This window comes from Pinus tabuliformis, chromosome J (assembly GCF_031772625.1).
Source record: "Pinus tabuliformis cultivar Carrire ecotype Pingquan chromosome J, CPIR1, whole genome shotgun sequence".
In the NCBI taxonomy this organism is placed as follows: domain Eukaryota; kingdom Viridiplantae; phylum Streptophyta; class Pinopsida; order Pinales; family Pinaceae; genus Pinus; species Pinus tabuliformis.
In genome coordinates this window covers 62,962,040-62,980,645 of record NC_142295.1, presented here as the reverse complement: position 1 = coordinate 62,980,645, position 18,606 = coordinate 62,962,040, and the positions used below count along the sequence as shown (strand labels likewise).

The window sequence follows — 18,606 nt, the reverse complement described above, 5'->3', positions numbered from 1 at the left end:
TTAAGGATGGGGTATAGCCTTCTCTTTTGTCATTGTTTGTGACTCAAGTCATTTACTTTTGATTGATATTGAAATTTAGTGTTTGTTCGAATCTTTGTTCTAGTGAATGTATGCATTTAAGTCAATTCTATTTTAGAATACCTTTGGGTGCTCAATTTTTTTGTGATGAAATTGGTGTCCAAAATTCCAAATTAAAGGTTCAAGTCTTTGTTAGTACATTATGTATTGGACGAATGTACATTATTAAGTATGTGGAAGGAATATATCAGTGTTGCAAATAGCATGATAATATTGCTACCATCATGTTATATTGCACTACTTTTAGGTTGTTGGTAATATCGATGGGAAACATTGTGATTTTTTCCAACCCAAAATTATCACAATGTTATTGTGAGCTGATGGAAAATATCACGAAGCATGCTAACAGGCCAGCATAAAATGCTAATTTTAACCTTTTTTTTGTTCATTTCCAAAACAAAGTGAAGGGGTTTGAGAGTAAAGGAGGTCTCTATCATTTTTCTTTGAGCTAGGGACCAAGAAGAGAGTGCATTCATTTGCCGTCACAAGTTTATTGTGGAGTGAGGATTGATTTCCATTAGCTGTTGGGTATTTGTAGGTATGTGTAACAATTTTTTTTTCATTGCCTTTTGAGATTTTTGATAGTTTTTGCAATGCTCGTTAGTTTTTCCTCTTGTTGCTGATTTTTACTAGACTGCAGGAGATCTACTACTTATGTAGAATCTAGATTTGTTTCTTTATATGCAACATTTTTGCATTTTGATTCTTGAATGTTGATTTTCATTCCCCCCCTAGGTTTAATCATTTCTATCTAAACTTTGAAGACTGAAAATGCTGAAAGCTTTGGACATTATGTGGAATATGGTGATCATGTTGATGAGGATTATAGACAAAAGTTGAGTTGCAAGTTGTGTGGGGAGGTAATGAAGGGAGGAATCACGTAGTTGAAATACCACTTTACAAATTCTTCTTCACTGGTAGATTCATCATGGTCTTGTGTCTTTTCAATTCCTCATTTACTTGAAAGCATGGTCTTTGGTATTTCTTCATTTACCTGTTCTTCTTGTTCTTGTTTTCTTCTCCAAACATTCTTGTTCCTGAAATTGGTGTTTTCTCTCATGGAAGACTTCATCATGCTTCTGCAGTCATGAGCCATATGTCCATAGTTGTGGCATTTGAAGCATTCTACATGATACCTGAATGATGGTGCAATTGGGTATTTGCCTTGTGTTCTTGCGAACTTGCTTCTAGGGTTTTGATAATGACTTTGATAGTCATTCCTGTCATAAGCTCTGCAATCCCTAGCCATGTGCCCAAAGTTAGTACATGAATAACAATAACCAAGAAATATGCTAGAGTACTTGGATGGGGGCAATCTTCTTGGTGATGCAGCTCTTTTGTAAGCTTCATCTTGAGTCCTTTCTACTGCATGTTGCTGATTCCGCTTTCTCTGATTTTCTTCTGAAAGCATGTGATCTTCCTTCTTGATGGAGCTCTGGATGACACTTGCATAGCTTTGCTGCTGTGCTTCTTTTCCGGCTGTCATGGAGCTTGAGCCCTTCTCAACCTGACAAAGTTTGTAACCTAGTCCAAATTTATTGTGACATGGTCTTTGACTATTAATGATTTCTTCCAACACTTTGGAACTGTTCGCAAAGTTCTGCTGGACATTACTTTTCTGCACTTCCTATCGCTGAGAGACAATTTCTGCTTCCAGACCCTCCTTTGACTTGATGTTATCTTCCAACTCCTCCTTGAGCGATTCTTCGATTTTCTTTGCCTTTTCGAATTGCACTTTGAGACTGATGATAATATTTTCTGACTCTTCCTTCTTTTTGTTGGGACCTTTAGTGTGTTTCTTTAGATTACTCACTTTGGCTTCCAATGTCTCGACATTCCTTCTTTCTACCTTTAGATCTTTAAGAGCACTAACCACTTCTCTTTCAAGATCTACGTCTCCTTCTTCATCCTCTTCAGCAGATTCCTTTCGATTATGCTTTGCCATGAATACCACTCTTCCTGTGTCATTTCCACTGTCGTTTTCTTCATCGGATGAGGAGCTATTTTCTTTTGTATAAAATCTTTTCTTGAATGCTTTCCTTTTTATAGTTTCTTGATTTTAAAACTGGCAACTAGGGCCAAATTCCACTTTGGACAGCTCCTATGGGGGAGATAAATGCAGCATTGAATTCCTCTCTTCGAGAAGACCAAAATCGATATAAAGATTGTCTTGTTTGGACAAGCAGAAATGAATTTTTGAATTTATGTTCTCTCCAAAGTAAATTTATAAGGGCGGCCTCATCCTTATGTCGGCTCGTCAAACTCAATAGACACGTTCCATGACCTCCACCGAATTGTATATATTGTGGTACCTTCCCCCTCATTTGACACATGAAAATTCTTGGATAGAAGTCTGAGGGAGCCGAGTTCTTGTAGCAGGTCGAAGGAGGGTTTTGTTTGTGGGTTTTCTGCATCAAGGTCGAGACATAAGTTATTTTTGGGTCCCCTTTAAGGCTGTTGAGGGCCACAGTCATCCAGCAGGAGAGCCGAGTAGGTTAAGGCTTGTTTGAAGGCTATTTTTGCATGGTTGGAGAGGGTTCTTCCTCATTTGATTGGGCCGCAGATGATGTCTCACCTCCAGGGTCCGAATTTCATATGTGAAGCAGCCCACTAGGAGCCACAGGTCTGTTCAAGAGAATGCAGAAGGGTCTGAGCCCTAGAGCTTCAGATTGGAGGCCTTATCTTGAGTTAAGAACAGCAGTTGGTCAGGAGGTTTAGGGAGCATGACGACAGCCTTTGTGGTGGACTGTTGCTTCAGGATGGGACGCAAATAAAGTCATAAACCAGCTCTTGGTGTGGTAGCATCTTGTAGGACAGGCAAGGCCACAGTAGAAAGAAGGAATTTTGGACCAGTTGTGTTAGACTATGATGGACTACAGTTTCCCTAACTAGACCAACCTTCTTCAGCGGTACAATTTGATCTTTATGGACCAGTGTTTTTAAAACCGGAACCGGTGACCGAACCGGTCCACCTAGCTAACCGGTTTACCGACCGGAACCGGTCTAACCGGGACTGGTTTGGTCTAAACGAACCGGTTTTTAAAAAATACATTAAATAATTAATTTTTAATGAAACAAAACTATTTTTAAGATGTAAAACCATGATTCCAAGCCAATAGAGACAAAATATGCAAAGTTTGCTCATTTATATACCATGCAAAGGTGAATATATCAAAATGGCACCGAGTGCAATACATATCATCGACAAAATAGCAAAATACATAAGAAATGAGGCTCTAAATGGCCTATAAAGTCCAAAAACAATGCTGCAAGCTATGAGGCCATTGGCCTACTACAAGTCTACAGTGTACACATGATCAATCATCAAGTCCATCACCACTACTAGACACAGGATCATCATCAGGAGCTACATAGACATCATCTGGTTCAGAGTCTGAGGATGCCTCTGCCTCATCTGCAACATCAGTATCAATGCCACCAATGACAATAGAAGTGGACCTAGTGGAAGCACGAGTTTGTCGACCTGCACGACTAGTGCCTTCCATTGGTTCCTTGCCTTTCCTTGATGCCGCTACTGATCCTGGTTCTGATGCCGCCACATAATCTGCCTCATCCTCCGCGAAAGCCATGTCGATATCAAAATCAGCCTCAAACACAGGATCTTCAGTCTCCTCCACCCATTCTGATGTTGGATCAATATCGTCCAACACAATGGGATCTAGATCAGGTGATTTGCTCATCATTTGGTTCCTCCTCAGTCGAAGGTTGTATTGCACAAAAACAAGATCATTTAACCGTTTTTGTTCCAAACGGTTTCTCTTCTTCGTGTGTATGCGCTCAAAAACAGACCAATTGCGCTCACAACCTGAAGCACTGCAAGTTTGACTGAGGACTCTAATTGCAAACCTTTGCAATTGAGGACACTGGCCACCAAATGACTCCCACCAATGTGCTGCAAAGAAAAAGACAATAATTAGTAACTTAGTTTATAATTTGAATTGTAAAGAACGTAAACAATTTTAACTTGAAATGAAAAACAAAATGGAAATTGGAATTGCTTACCTGGTTGGTCCACATCTCTTGCCATCTTTGCCAAGTTTTTGCCAAAAGTACCACTTGCTTGATTGAAAATAGTAAGCTGTCTATGTATATCCAACTGGTCTACATGGTTAGGAACCATGCGCTCCAAGCAATCAATCAATCCAGCTCTGACCTCCCCATCATGCTGATCTCCTAGCCGATTTTTATAGTGATACCTTGGGTTCAAAAAATACCCGGCTGCATGTATAGGACGATGGAGTTGATTGTTCCATCTGTTATCAATGATCTCCCATATACGGCCATATTTAGCTAACCTGTCATTGTAAGCTGCCCGTATCTGCTCCTTTGCCTGATCCATAGCTTCATAAATGTAGCCCATGGCCAATCTTTCCCCATCCACCAACCTTAGCACCTTAACAAGGGGCTCGGTAATTTTCACAAGCTCTACAGACCTTTTCCAAAAATAAGTGTCTAACACTTTCTTTTTGGTGTCTTTTCCATCTGGTCTACGAGCCCACCGAGATTCAGACCATTCATCAGAGGAAAACATTTTCTGCAAGTTTTTATGTTGACCATTGAGACATTGCAACGTGAGGAAGTGAGTTGCAAATCTCGTAATTGCAGGCCTAACAAGCTCTTCGCCTCCAGTGTGTTTCCTCATTAGGCTCAATACCCATGAGTGGTTGTAAATGTATTTTGTAATGCACTTGGCATGCTCTACAGTGTTTTTTACCCACTCCACCTTCCTATATCCTCAAGCATGAGGTCTATGCAATGTGCAGCACATGGAGTCCAAAATATGGTCTTATATTTGGCCTCAAGCATCTTTCCAGCAAGAACATAGTTTGAGGCATTATCAGTGATGACCTGCACAACATGCTGCTCCCCAACTTCCTGAATAATGTTATCCAAAAGCTCAAATAGAAGGCTTGCATCCTTTACCCTATCAGATGCATCAACTGATTTCAAAAACATGGTTCCTTGAGGGCAAGAAACAAGGAAATTAATGATAGTGCGGTTCTTTCCATCGGTCCATCCATCTGACATAATGGAACGACCTGTTTTGACCCATGACTCTCTAAACTCAAACAAATACTCATCAATGGAAGATATCTCTTTTTGCAAAAGAGCTCCCCTCAAGTCATGCATACTAGGGCCTTTGAAGCCCTTTCCTGCAGCTATAACAGAGTCCCACATAGCTTGGTAATAAGGTGAGCGAGCAGCATTAAATGGGATATCTGAATCATACCACCATCTAGCAATGTATTGGTGAGAAGTTTCTTTGCATTGTTTTTTCCAATGCTGATCCAAAGTGGGTTGAGAACTTGGCTGGGAGGAAGTGGGATTAGATTTAGAAGAGGCAATGGTGGCAGAAGATGAGAAATAACTTTGGATGTTTGGTCTCTTTGGTCCTTTTGATGGTTGGCCAACTCCAACAGAAGGATGAACATAGTGAAAGGGGTCATTGGTGGAAGGGATAGAAGTGGAGTCTTGAATCTCATAATCATCATACCCACTCTGTTTCATAAGATTCATGGTTTCCATTAATTCCCTCTTCCTTGCAATTTCATCTTGGATGGCCTTCTCCCTAGCCTTATCCTCATAAAATTTTTCAAGCTTGGCAATGTATTCTGCCCTAATAGGACCTAACAGTTCTTTTGGTGCATCACATGGCTTTACTTGGCCTCTTACCCCAGCCAAGTGTTGTTTCAACCTAAGAATACCCCCACCTCCAATAGATTTATGGCATAATTTGCATATCATTTTTCCCTCAATTACATCACAATGAGCCCATGCACTGTCCTTTCCTTTTGGAGCCATGTTTGCTTGAAATAATAACAATTTGCAAATAAATCTGCCATTTAAAAAAAAATTGCAGCTAAGGAACATGGAAAACCAATGATAAATGTAGGAAAAAAAATGCACATGCAAGCTACAAAATTTGATAGCATAGAGCTAGAGAGTTCATAGGCTTAGCATAGATGATAGATCATTGAAGTGAGAAGTTTATAGCACAAAAAAAATAATTCATGGACAGCAGACTCAAATGAGGAATTATCAAGTGCAAATCCTTACCTGGAAATGCAAAGTAGCTCCCTTAGCCTCCTCTTGATGATGGCAACTCCACTGACAGCTACACACTATCTCCAAAATAGCTCCAACTCCAACTCCAAGATGACTACTTCAGCAAAAACTCCACACTCTCCAAGCTCACAAACAAACTCACAAACACTCACAAACACTCCAAATCAGTTGTGTGAGACAAATGAGAGTGAGAGGGGTGTCTTATAGCAAGTGTGAGGGTGTTTTTGGAGGGAAAACACCTTTCCCTCACCCCCAAAACCCCTAAACCGCCCTCAGAACCTAAACCGCTGCGCTTTTTTGTGTTTACCGGCGGCCTGTCCATAAACCGGCCGGTTTGCTATAAACCGGCCGGTTCCGCCCTAAACCGGCCGGTTTTTACCGGTTAGGGCCTATTTCTGGGCAAATGAGGGTCTGAACCGGGTTAGGAGGGCCGGTTCCGACCGGCCAGGCTTCCAACCGGCCGGTTAGGCCGGTAACCGGTTTTCTCCACCGGTTTTTAAAACTATGTTATGGACAGATTGCCCGATCTACAGTACTGATTGAGCAGTGATTCAGGATATTCTTAATGGCAAGTCTTTTGACTCTAAATTATTGGACTCTTTCTCTTCTGAACATTTGATATTAATAATAAGAAGATTTGATCAAGGGTTTTCCCCATCTTGGGGTTTTTCCGTGGCTTGAGCCAATTTTGGTGTTCTCTTGTCTTGACTTGTCCTCGACGTTTATGATTTATGTTATTTCTTCAGTTACTGTCAATATAATAATGGTTTATGTGATTGCAATGAGATTGGGCTATCATGGATTATTGAAGTAATTGTCCTGAGCAAAGAACATGTTAACCAAAATTAACATGGTATCAGAGCTCAGGAGAGGACAAGCCCAAGCAAGAGGGTGAGAGAAAGCAATCACAAAGTGAAGTTTGTAGATAAGTCTCCATGGTCTCTTCCATCTACGGATCTCTGTAATATGACTGCAGCCTCTCTCAAAAGATGTGAGTTTTCCTTGGAGACAGAGCTGCAGTTCTAAGGCAGACAGCTAGGAGGCTTTAGGGCAGTTTTGGCTCAAATCTCTTGCAGTCTTAGGCCTCTGGTGCAGAGGTAAGTAAATGTGTTTTGTGTATATTCTGATATGATTTGGATCTCTATTCAGGGCTGCAGGGAAAGCTGTTGGTACAGCTGGTTGTGAAGACCTGGTAGGAGGGCCAAGAGAAAAGACCCTCTTCTCAAGCCTCAACCACTCAGATAGTTAGCACAGGTGCCCAAGGCCTAAAATAATATCTTGGACCCTTAGGAAACATCAGATAGAAGAAAGTACAGTTCTGAAGTCTATATTTATTCTATGCAGACTCAACAGTGAGTCTAGAAGTCGACCTATGGAAGTTACTCTTTTATCAGAGGTTTTCATCTTTGAAAGGATGTGGATTTCTGACCATTAATAAGGTTGTGTTACCTTCTCTGTGGGCTGCAATCTTCTCCTATTCACTGTTGGTTGAAGCACACTCCATTAAGGGTCGAGATATTATCTTTTCTAGTTTTGAAAGACGTGCTGTCATTATTAGAGAACGATTTCTTATTTAAAGAGAAGATGGGTATCATTTGTTGAATGTTGAAGTTAAAAACTCCATTCCTTGTGCGTATATTCCTAGAACAACACGAGTTTCAGTTTGGACAATAGGCCAAACATCTTATGCAAATTCAGGAGGTGAATTTATATGTTGAAGGGGTCGTACTACTGTTGGAAGTCAAAATTACCAATCTAATTTATCATGACTGAAGACTGGAGGTGCATAGCTTCCCGCTGCTAGCTCAAGCTGACTACATCTTGTATAGAGTATAGATGTTGATGATACGGCATTGTGACAGTTGTAAGACTCCTGATGGCAACTTCTGCAATAACTATTTGAGCTCCAATTCACCTTCAGTATTTTCAAACTGACATTTTAAGCAGTCCTCTTGAAGCTATGATAAAAGGTAACCCTTATGAAACACCAAAGACACAAATTTGTTTTAAAATCTCAGTCCTCTCAGTTGGAACAACGAATAAGTCTTATTTCTGAGTTGCAAAATTAAGCCATTTGAAAACCCTATGTAAAAGACCTTAATTTGCACAGTGAATGTATTATATTTAGAGCTAGATATATATTTTGAGACTATATGAATTTGCTAAAGTTTGGAAGTATATTTTCTATATGGCAGTGTTAATTACAGGCAGCATCATATCAGTGTTGCGAAAACCGCGACCGGGATTAAATCGTTGAGGGGAAAAAATTGGAAAAATCGTAAAAATCGGGAAAAATCGGAAAATACAAAAATATTCATTTTTTTTTCAATTTTTTTAATATCTAAAGCATCTACAACATAAAATAAATACATTGACACATAAATATGATGAAAGAACTAATATATAAGATGTGTAATATCATTTCTAGTGCTACATCACACATAACAGTGAATCATGTCCTGAATAGTAAGTCCTGACTTCTGAGTCCCAACTCAACCTCAAAATATTAACAAAAAATATAATAATGTATCTCATATCATGAGTCATAATGTCATATACAACGAAATGAACCAAATACCTAATACTACTGATTTCCTCTACCCCTCTTGCGAGAAAATGCAATAGCTTTCACTTTCCCTCTAGATGTAGATGACGGTGGAGTTGGCAGTGGACTCTGCTGTGCTCTAAAAGCTAAATAACTAGGAGCTACATGAGGTAGACCACGTCCTCTACTGATGGCAGGGGTAGCCTGGGTAGGTGGTGTCACCTCCTCCTCCTTCACCCCCTCTACGCCTTACACTACCTCCTGCTCTAACCAATCATCGACAGACTCCATGAGAGGCCTCTCGGCCTCAACCCTCCATGCAGCAGTGGTGCCAATCCCATCCAATGAGATGGCCTCCATATCAGGTCCAAACATGAATTTCTCTTGTTTGGGATGATAAAATCTTTCGTTTTTCTCCTCCTCTGCCTTAGTAGTCGCCTTCCTCTCCTCAACTCTCAAACAAGTCCATTGTCTGCTAAAAATGACAAATAAAAACCATGAATTAACTTTTAAAACGCACTGTCCCGGAGGTTCAGGATTTTTCTTATCGAATCGCGATTTTTTCAAGATTTTTTCGAAATAAAAAAACGCCATAAAAATAGGGCGATTTTATCGACAAGGTTAAAAAATCGCGATTAAATCACGATGTTCGCAACACTGCATCATATAGAACCAAATCTTATATATGAAAGATACTCACTCAGATGCAACTCATTAGTACAAGCATTGTACATCATTGACCTTGACTGAAAGACATGTTGGCATTATGATGCATGTGTTGTACTTAATGGCAACCAACTCATAGAAGATCAACTCACTTATATATATCTAGATGAATCTACAGAAGAGATATCAGATGTGACAGAATGCATGGGATGCCGGACAACTCAAAGGAATCAGATGACAGTTCTCAGTTTGACAAGTTAGCTTTGCCATCAAGTCCAAAGGGGGAGATTGTTGGCATTATGAGACAAGTGTTGTCCTTGATGGCAAATCACACAGATGATAAGTTATAGTGTAGCAAAGTTATTTTCAAGTTCACACACTTTCATGCAGAGAAAAGTTTCTTTCATGTAGAGAAAAGTTCATGCACTTTCATGTAGAGAAAAGTTTCTTTCATGTAGAGAAAAGTTCACGCACTTTCATGCAGAGAAAAGTTCCTTTCATGAAGAGAAAAGTTCACGCACTTTCATGCAGAGAAAAGTTCACGCACTTTCATGCAGAGAAAAGTTCACACACTTTCATGGTTGGTTCATGGTATTAGTCCGACAGTTTTTGATCCTATGGTTTTGGTCCGTGGTATTGCATCCAAAAGTGTTGATCCCAAGTATTGGGTCCATGGTATTGAATTGTTATGGTTTTTGGTCCGTGGTATTGTGAAAGGCCTAAGGCTATAAAAGAGGAAGGAGATCATTTGGCAAGGCATCTTCTGATTAATTGAATATCTGATAAAGTGCTAGATCTGGAATACGGTGATTGGGTTATGGTGCAGATCTAGATCTGAATAAAGAAGGAACCTGAGCTTTATAAGGCGGATCTACTGATGGGTCGAGATCTCCTTGGCGCATGATCAGATCTGTAGATCTGATAGTCTAGGGTATGAGTAAAGTCTGAAAAATTGATCTATACCTATAGGACCGCAGGTGCGACATGGCTGCAGGTGTGGAGGACCGCAGTCTAGTCACAGATCAGGTGCGGAGGTCCGCAGGCGGTTTGCAGCAGCAGGTGTAGAGGTTCGCAGGCCCAGAAGCACCATAGGTGCGGAGGTCCGCAGGCGGTTTGCAGCAGCAGGTGCGGAGGTTCGCAGGCCCAGAAGCACCACAGGTGCGGAGGTTCGCAGGCCCAGAAGCGCTGCAGGTGCGGAGGTGCGCAGGCAAGCCGTAGACTCAGGTGCGGAGGTGCGCAGGCAAGCAACAAGAGAAGGTGCGGATGTATGCAGGTTTTCTATTGGTGAAGTTGTGGATTTTTCATGAAATCTATTTAGCTGCTCCTGTTTATTATTGCAGTATTCTGGGATCTGAAGTGATGTCTGGGTACTGGTACTGTGTTCTGATAACAACATTCTGAGAAGTGATTGATTGATTGATTATGTTCATAATGACTTATCCTTATATGATCTGATGGACTAGATCTGATTGCTAACACACATATTATCCTTGTATATGTATTGATCTGGTGATTGGGTGATTCAGAAGATTGATTGGTTATGTGCTTCAATGATATTTATGGGTCCAATATGAAAATTGGATGAAATGTGGCCTTTCAGATTATGTGTTGTGCTTCAGGTGTATCCAGTTTGAAAATGTATGAAACGTGGTACTCGGAGGAGAGAAGATTGTAGGCCGGCACCTACATACTAGTATCTTAGCTAGTACAAGAGCTAAGGGGGTGGCAACTCCCTTTCAGTAGTAGTTGAAAACATTGGAGCATTGTAGCAGGTAACAGCCTGCGTACTAGTAAATGGATCGGCTAGTATAAGAACTATGGGGGTTGTAGCTCCCTTCTAGGAGAGACTGGAAAACGAGAGAGGGTTGTAGCTCTCTGCAGGTAGAAACCTGCGTACTGGTACAAGACTGCACCAGTACGGAAATATTGTAAAAGGATTTTCTTATTAAGAAGAAGATTGAGATGACTTGCAGCAGGTGGTTTTCTCCCACATTGGGTTTCGACCTTATATCATGGTGTTCATGTGTGTGGCGTATGTGTGATGATCTGTTCTATTTTACCGCACCTGTTTACTGTTAATATGGTTGATAATGTTCTAATGCACTCATTGAAGATCAATTAATTGAATCATAAGTTTACTGAATATACGTGGGTATTCTTAACTGAAGCAGCATATATGACTCAGACTGTGGAAATGAAAAAGTTATATTGATTTGATAATACTGATTCACCCCCCCCCTCTCAGTATTATTTCCAACAATTGGAATCAGAGCAGGTCCTTTGGTAGAAGCTTGATCGCTTGAAGGAGATCCGTGGAACAATGAGAAAGAAGCTTAAGAAGAAAGCGCCTAAGCAGAAGAAGACATCTCAGAAGAACTATGACAGTGGGAGAATCGATTGGGGATTATGTGGAAGAAGCACTTCAGATTCAGAATCAGATTCAGAATCATTTCAGAATGAAGATGAACTATCAGGTATGAATTTTTTATCCTCCGATGTTCTAGCTATCTATCCATTTGAAGGTGATGTAAGTGATAACGAAACAACTGAATGTGCTCTTATGGGTGAGCAAGAAGGATATCATATAGAGGCATAATTTAAGAGGCTGACGGACAAAATTAGAGATCAAGAAGATCTATTGAACATAAAGTATGGTGCCTTCAAAGAAGTAGCTACCAAACTAAAGGCTCAACAAGAGGAAGCAAGGTAAGGAAGTTATTCAAGGACAAATATCAAAAGTTGCAAGATGAAGTAACATCACTAAGAAATGAAGTCAATGAAAAGAGCACAACAATCAAGAAACTCAGAGATAGATCCAGTTATTATGAAAGGCTTGAAGCTATGATCCTCTCACTAAAAGAAGGTCTTGAAGAATCAAAGAAGCAGAATAAAGATCTACGCCAAGCTATTGAAAAACAGGAAAATGAAGTTATCAGCTTAAAATCTCAACTGGAATGTGCCTTCAGAATTCGTCAAATGTAGCAGGATCTGAATGAAGAACAAGAAAAGGAGATTCTCAAACTAATGCAACAAATGGAAGAAGGAAGAAAGTCTGAAGAAATTTTGAAGAAGCAATGTTTGGAAAAGGAAGAACAACTTCAGATTGAGGTAAATATCTTAAAAGAAGAAAAGGATAAACTGTTATGATTTCAAGATAATACTAAAGTCTTGGATGATATTCTTAGTAGTCAAAGGTCTCCTGCTATCAAAACTGGTCTTGGTTTTCATGAATCTGTTGAAGGTGAATCTAGTTCACAAGGTGAGGCAAGGGACTCTAAAGAGAAATCTAAAATGATCAACAAGGAGAGGAGAGGTCAACCCCATCAACAATTAAGGAAAGAGATTCTTCAAAGAAAATCTTTTACTCCTAACTATGGAAGTAATAGTCGTCCATTTACTCAGATGAATAATATTGAATGTTATGAATGTCATAATCTTGGACATGTTGCAGCTAGATGCAGAAGAAGAATGGTTCAAGATCATCACACAGAAAGATCATCACATTCCAGGTACTTTAATGGATATTGCTTTGCTTGCAATATGTTTGGTCACAAAGTTACTGATTGCTATAGAAGGAATATGAAACATGTAAGATGTTATGCATGCAACAAGCTTGGACATATAGCCAAGGAATGCAGGAACAAGGTACGGGCACCACACCAAAAGGAGAAAACATCATCACACTTGAAGATATGGAAGAAAAAGGAAGTACAATTAGAAAAATGTGGCACAGCACAATGTACAGGCACAACAGACTCAGAAGGAGCTGAAAGTGTGAAACTTCAGTATCCTGAATTTCATACGCAAGTTTCATAAAGGAAAGTCACGTATATACGCGAGTTGGTCATTGCACAGTCGTGTATATGATTGTTTGAGGAAAAGCAGTAGGGACAGGCTCAGGAAAGAGGGTCTGATATGATTCGGTCCATTATTTAACATGTTTGATAATGGTTACAATCTGTTAATGATGTGTGGAAATGTCTTGATCCTAACTTGATGATGATGATGTCTTGATACTTCTTGTTGATATATGCGTGATCAGATTTGACAGTAAACAGATGGCACAGGTTCAGGGGGAGCAGATACTTTTAATAATGCATTTTTGGCATTATGGTTAGTGGTCCTTGGTGATGATGCTTAGGATACATCTTGCTATGATATGATTATGAGTTGTCCATGACAAAATCTCATATGATGTTTGGGTTTACATAGTTGATGATCAGATCAGATTTGTGGTTGATTCTCTGATATAGTGCTTACATGGTGATCTTTATAAGGATAAAGAAAAGTACAAAGCTTGTATACACATCTTCATTACTTGATGATGAGTCTATCATATGCTGCTGTCGTCATATGCATAAAGATCATATAATATAGTTGATGCAAGTCTCCTATAGTTCTTGGCTCTCATGTGGATGAGGATTGCCGCGGTTGATGATCTTGAGCTAAACATACATAGTACTATATACAGTATGCTGGATACATGAATGATTACTCAAAATTGCATTGTTGGAGACATGATGATGATAAAATGACAGATTGATACTTACATATGTTGATTGATACAGATGTCCCCGATTGATGATACAAGGATGATATATAAGATCATGCAGATCTTGATGTTGATGAGATGGCTATGATGTCTTTCAAGAGGATGAGTTAATTTCTATAGGCAGACATACCTTGCTATAAGACATTTACAGGTTGCTGATCTGAATAGTGATTGACAGATGCTGCTAATATTAGTTATTGATAACTTTCATAGTCTTGCTCTAGATATTTCGTCTCTATGTCATATATGTCTTTTGTTATCAAGGTCATGCAATGGCCTTTTTTGGTTTCCCCACTATGCTTGGGATGAATGATGTAATGTACTTGTTTATCATGAGTAAACTTCTCGTGTAAGCCCACTTGGATGGGTGGATGAGTCAATATTTGTATATCCTCACTTGGTTGAGAGATGGATGTATGTATGAGTCTTTGGTGATAGGGAGGTCATTTAAGATAGAGTCATATTCTTCTTGTAGAACATCTTTTTGCAGATCTTGCCTACAGTCAGGGGGAGCATGAACAACACACTTCAGCAGTGCAGAGACTCAGCATGTACTCAGGGGGAGCATGGACAGATTGGTACACCTTGGCATATACAAAGGGGGAGCCCATTCAGAAATTTTAGCAAGCACTCAGGGGGAGTATGGACAGCAAAGGAAGAGAATATCTTGGTTCACCCTCTGCCCTTGATGTCAAAGGGGGAGAGTGATTTGGTATTGTTGCCATCAAGTCCAAAGGGGGAGATTGTTGGCATTATGATGCATGTGTTGTACTTGATGGCAACCAACTCGTAGAAGATCAACTCACTTATATATATCTAGATGAATCTATGGAAGAGATATCAGATGTGACAGAATGCATGGGATGCCAGACAACTCAAAGGAATCAGATGACAGTTCTCAGCATGACAAGTTAGCTTTGCCATCAAGTCCAAAGGGGGAGATTGTTGGCATTATGAGACAAGTGTTGTCCTTGATGGCAAATCACACAGATGATAAATTATAGTGTAGCAAAGTTATTTTCAAGTTCACACTTTCATGCAAAGAAAAGTTTCTTTCATGTAGAGAAAAGTTCACGCACTTTCATGTAGAGAAAAGTTTCTTTCATGTAGAGAAAAGTTCACGCACTTTCATGCAGAGAAAAGTTTCTTTCATGAAGAGAAAAGTTCACGCACTTTCATGCAGAGAAAAGTTCACGCGCTTTCATGGTTGGTTCATGGTATTAGTCCGACAGTTTTTGATCCTATGGTTTTGGTCCGTGGTATTGCATCAAAAAGTGTTGATCCCAAGTATTGGGTCCATGGTATTGAATTGTTATGGTTTTTGGTCCGTGGTATTGTGAAAGGCCTAAGGCTATAAAAGAGGAAGGAGATCATTTGGCAAGGCATCTTTTGATTAATTGAATATCTGATAAAGTGCTAGATCTGGAATACGGTGATTGGGTTATGGTACAGATCTAGATTTGAATAAAGAAGGAACCCGAGCTTTATAAGGCGGATCTACTGATGGGTCGAGATCTCCTTGGCGCATGATCAGATCTGTAGATCTGATAGTCTGGGGTATGAGTAAAGTCTGAAAAATTGATCTATACCTGCAGGACCGCAGGTGTGACACGGCTGCAGGTGCGGAGGACCGCAGTCCAGGCACAGATCAGGTGCGGAGGTCCGTAGGCAGTTTGCAGCAGCAGGTGCGGAGGTTCGCAGGCCCAGAAGCACCATAGGTGCGGAGGTCCGCAGGCGGTTTGCAGCAGCAGGTGCGGAGGTTCGCAGGCCCAGAAGCACCACAGGTGCGGAGGTTCGCAGGCCCAGAAGCACCACAGGTGCGGAGGTTCGCAGGCCCAGAAGCACTGCAGGTGCGGAGGTGCGCAGGCAAGCCGTAGACTCAGGTGCGGAGGTGTGCAGGCAAGCAACAGGAGAAGGTGCGGATGTACGCAGGTTTTCTATTGGTGAAGTTGCAGATTTTTCATGAAATCTATTTAGCTGCTCCTATTTATTATTGCAGTATTCTGGGATCTGAAGTGATGTCTGGGTACTGGTACTGTGTTCTGATAACAACATTCTGAGAAGTGATTGATTGATTGATTATGTTCATAATGACTTATCCTTATATGATCTGATGGACTAGATCTGATTGCTAACACACATATTATCCTTGTATATGTATTGATCTGGTGATTGGGTGATTCAGAAGATTGATTGATTATGTGCTTCAATGATATTTATGGGTCCAGTATGAAAATTGGATGAAACGTGGCCTTTCAGATTATGTGTTGTGCTTCAAGTGTATCTAGTCTGAAAATGTATGAAACGTGGTACCCGGAGGAGAGAAGATTGTAGGCTGGCGCCTACATACTAGTATCTTAGCTAGTACAAGAGCTAAGGGGGTGGCAGCTCCCTTTCAGTAGCAGTTGAAAACATTGGAGCATTGTAGCAGGTAGCAGCCTGCGTACTAGTAAATGGATCAGCTAGTACAAGAACTATGGGGGTTGTAGCTCCCTTCCAGGAGAGACTGGAAAACGAGAGAGGGTTGTAGCTCTCTGCAGGTAGAAGCCTGCGTACTGGTACAAGACTGCACCAGTACAGAAATATTGTAAAAGGATTTTCTTATTAAGAAGAAGATTGAGATGACTTGCAGCAGGTGGTTTTCTCCCACATTGGGTTTCCACCTTATATCATGGTGTTCATGTGTGTGATGATCTGTTCTATTTTACCGCACCTATTTACTGTTAATATGGTTGATAATATTCTAATGCACTCATTGAAGATCAATTATTTGAATCATAAATTTACTGAATATACGTGGGTATTCTTAACTGAAGCAGCATATATGACTCAGACTCTGGAAATGAAAAAGTTATATTGATTTGATAATACTGATTCACCCCCCCTCTCAGTATTATTTCCAACAAGACAACCGCACCATTCACTTTGGTAGTTATAATGTAACAATATCTTTTGACAATAATAGGGTGATAGTCTCATCTTAATCTCATCAACAATAAACCTTGCATGGCATTGATCTCCTTTCAGAGATGGGTTCTTAGACTAAGTAACTTTGGACAATAATGCATATGTCAATCTAACCTATGATACAGAACATGACAAAATCCTTGTATTTTTCCCTGCCCTTTTGGATACTGTAAACGCTGCTTCTCAGTGAGATGGATTCTCTTGCTTTGTTCTCATTTCATAAGCAGTAGGTATTCCATGTAGCTCATCCATGCTGATATTCTCTAAATTTGATCTTTCTTCTAGCACAAAGACTTTGTTTCTGAAGCATTTTTAGCCATTTATCAAAGAAAAAAGCCATAAAAATATTTTTCTCAAAAACTTAAATTTTCAAAACCGTTGTGTATTTGTAGATTTTGTAAATACAATTTTGTAATTAATTTTGCTAATTGGGGTTTTAAGTTTTTGTATATATCGGAGTTTTGGGCAGTGTTCCAGGGGGTCGCATCCCCCCACCCAGGGGTCGAGTTTCCTAGCTACCTCTCGCTCTAGGGACTTGGGGATGACTGGGGGTCATTTCCCCATGTTGATTTGGAATAGCATCGGATGTGCTCTAGCTATGAAAATTGGTAGAGAGGTTAAGGCACATGAGATCTCCAATACCCAGAAAGGGTTTGGGGCATATTCTAAACAGTTTGGGAGATATTAAAATAATTAATATTTTTAATGGAGTCCCTAAGTCTAAACTTAGGGAAAATAAAATATTAATGTTAATTAATATAAAACTGTGTTAGAATGGTCCAAAAGTCATGGATCAAGCTAGATATAATCTTAGCCGTTGATTAGGGACTTAATCTCGGTCGTTGATTTGTCAACGAGAAAAGTGTAAGAGGAGGCTTGAGGGTCACTTGGAGAACACACCAAGGGATCAAGATTTTGACTTTCTGGGGCTGGGTTTGTTGAGAAAGTTGAGAGAGTGATCAGAGTTGCAGCTGAGGGCAGTGAATACAGAAGCAGAGAGGCAGAGATAGCACCGGGAGGATCAGTGCAGTAGCCGGAGAGAGGGACGCAGAAGCAGCCAAGGGTTCATGCAGAGGCAGCCGGGGCTCACGCAGAGGTAGCCATGAGCTGCGCAGTGCCTCAAAGGGCCTGCGTGGGTGATGCAAAGGGATAGAGGGCTGACGCAGTGCCTCCAGAGGCTGATGCAGGCTAAGCCAGATTGACGCTGAGCTAACGCTGGGCCAGAGAGAGGCTGATGCAGTCCCTAGAGGTTGACGTTGGGGTTTTGTGGGGCAGATTGGAGCTGTGAAGCTGCTGGAGTGTTTATCCGGGGTTTTAGCCGGAATATCTGCTTCTGAGTAGAGAGGTACTACTGTTGAGATTTTTCTCTGTTGGGTGAGCCAGATTTGGCACCCAGATTGTATTATGAAATTGCTTAATAAATCAAACCCTCAAATAGCTGCACTGGCTTTGCCGTATTGGGTTTTTTTGGGGACATTAGCCCAGAAACAACAGTGTCAACTGTGTGCTTGTTTCTATTTCCTTCAGTTGATGATCTGTAATGTGTTAAGCATGTACTTGTATTTATTTCGAGTATTTACATGGTAAATAACTTGTTAATTAACAAAACAAGTAGGTAGGAATAAATCAGTAAAGTGCATGAAGGGTTTCTAACGTGTTAGACTTAGAAATTCCAACATGGTATCAGAGCGTGGTTGCAGATCACAGGAGA

General features: G+C 40.4%; 1 protein-coding gene across 2 annotated transcripts in view; it reads left to right on the top strand.

Moving 5' to 3' along the window:
- Nucleotides 1-18,606, top strand: part of GPS1 (geranyl diphosphate synthase 1) — a 316,841-nt gene that overhangs the window by 84,761 nt on the left and 213,474 nt on the right. The gene's annotated exons all lie outside the window — the stretch shown is intronic.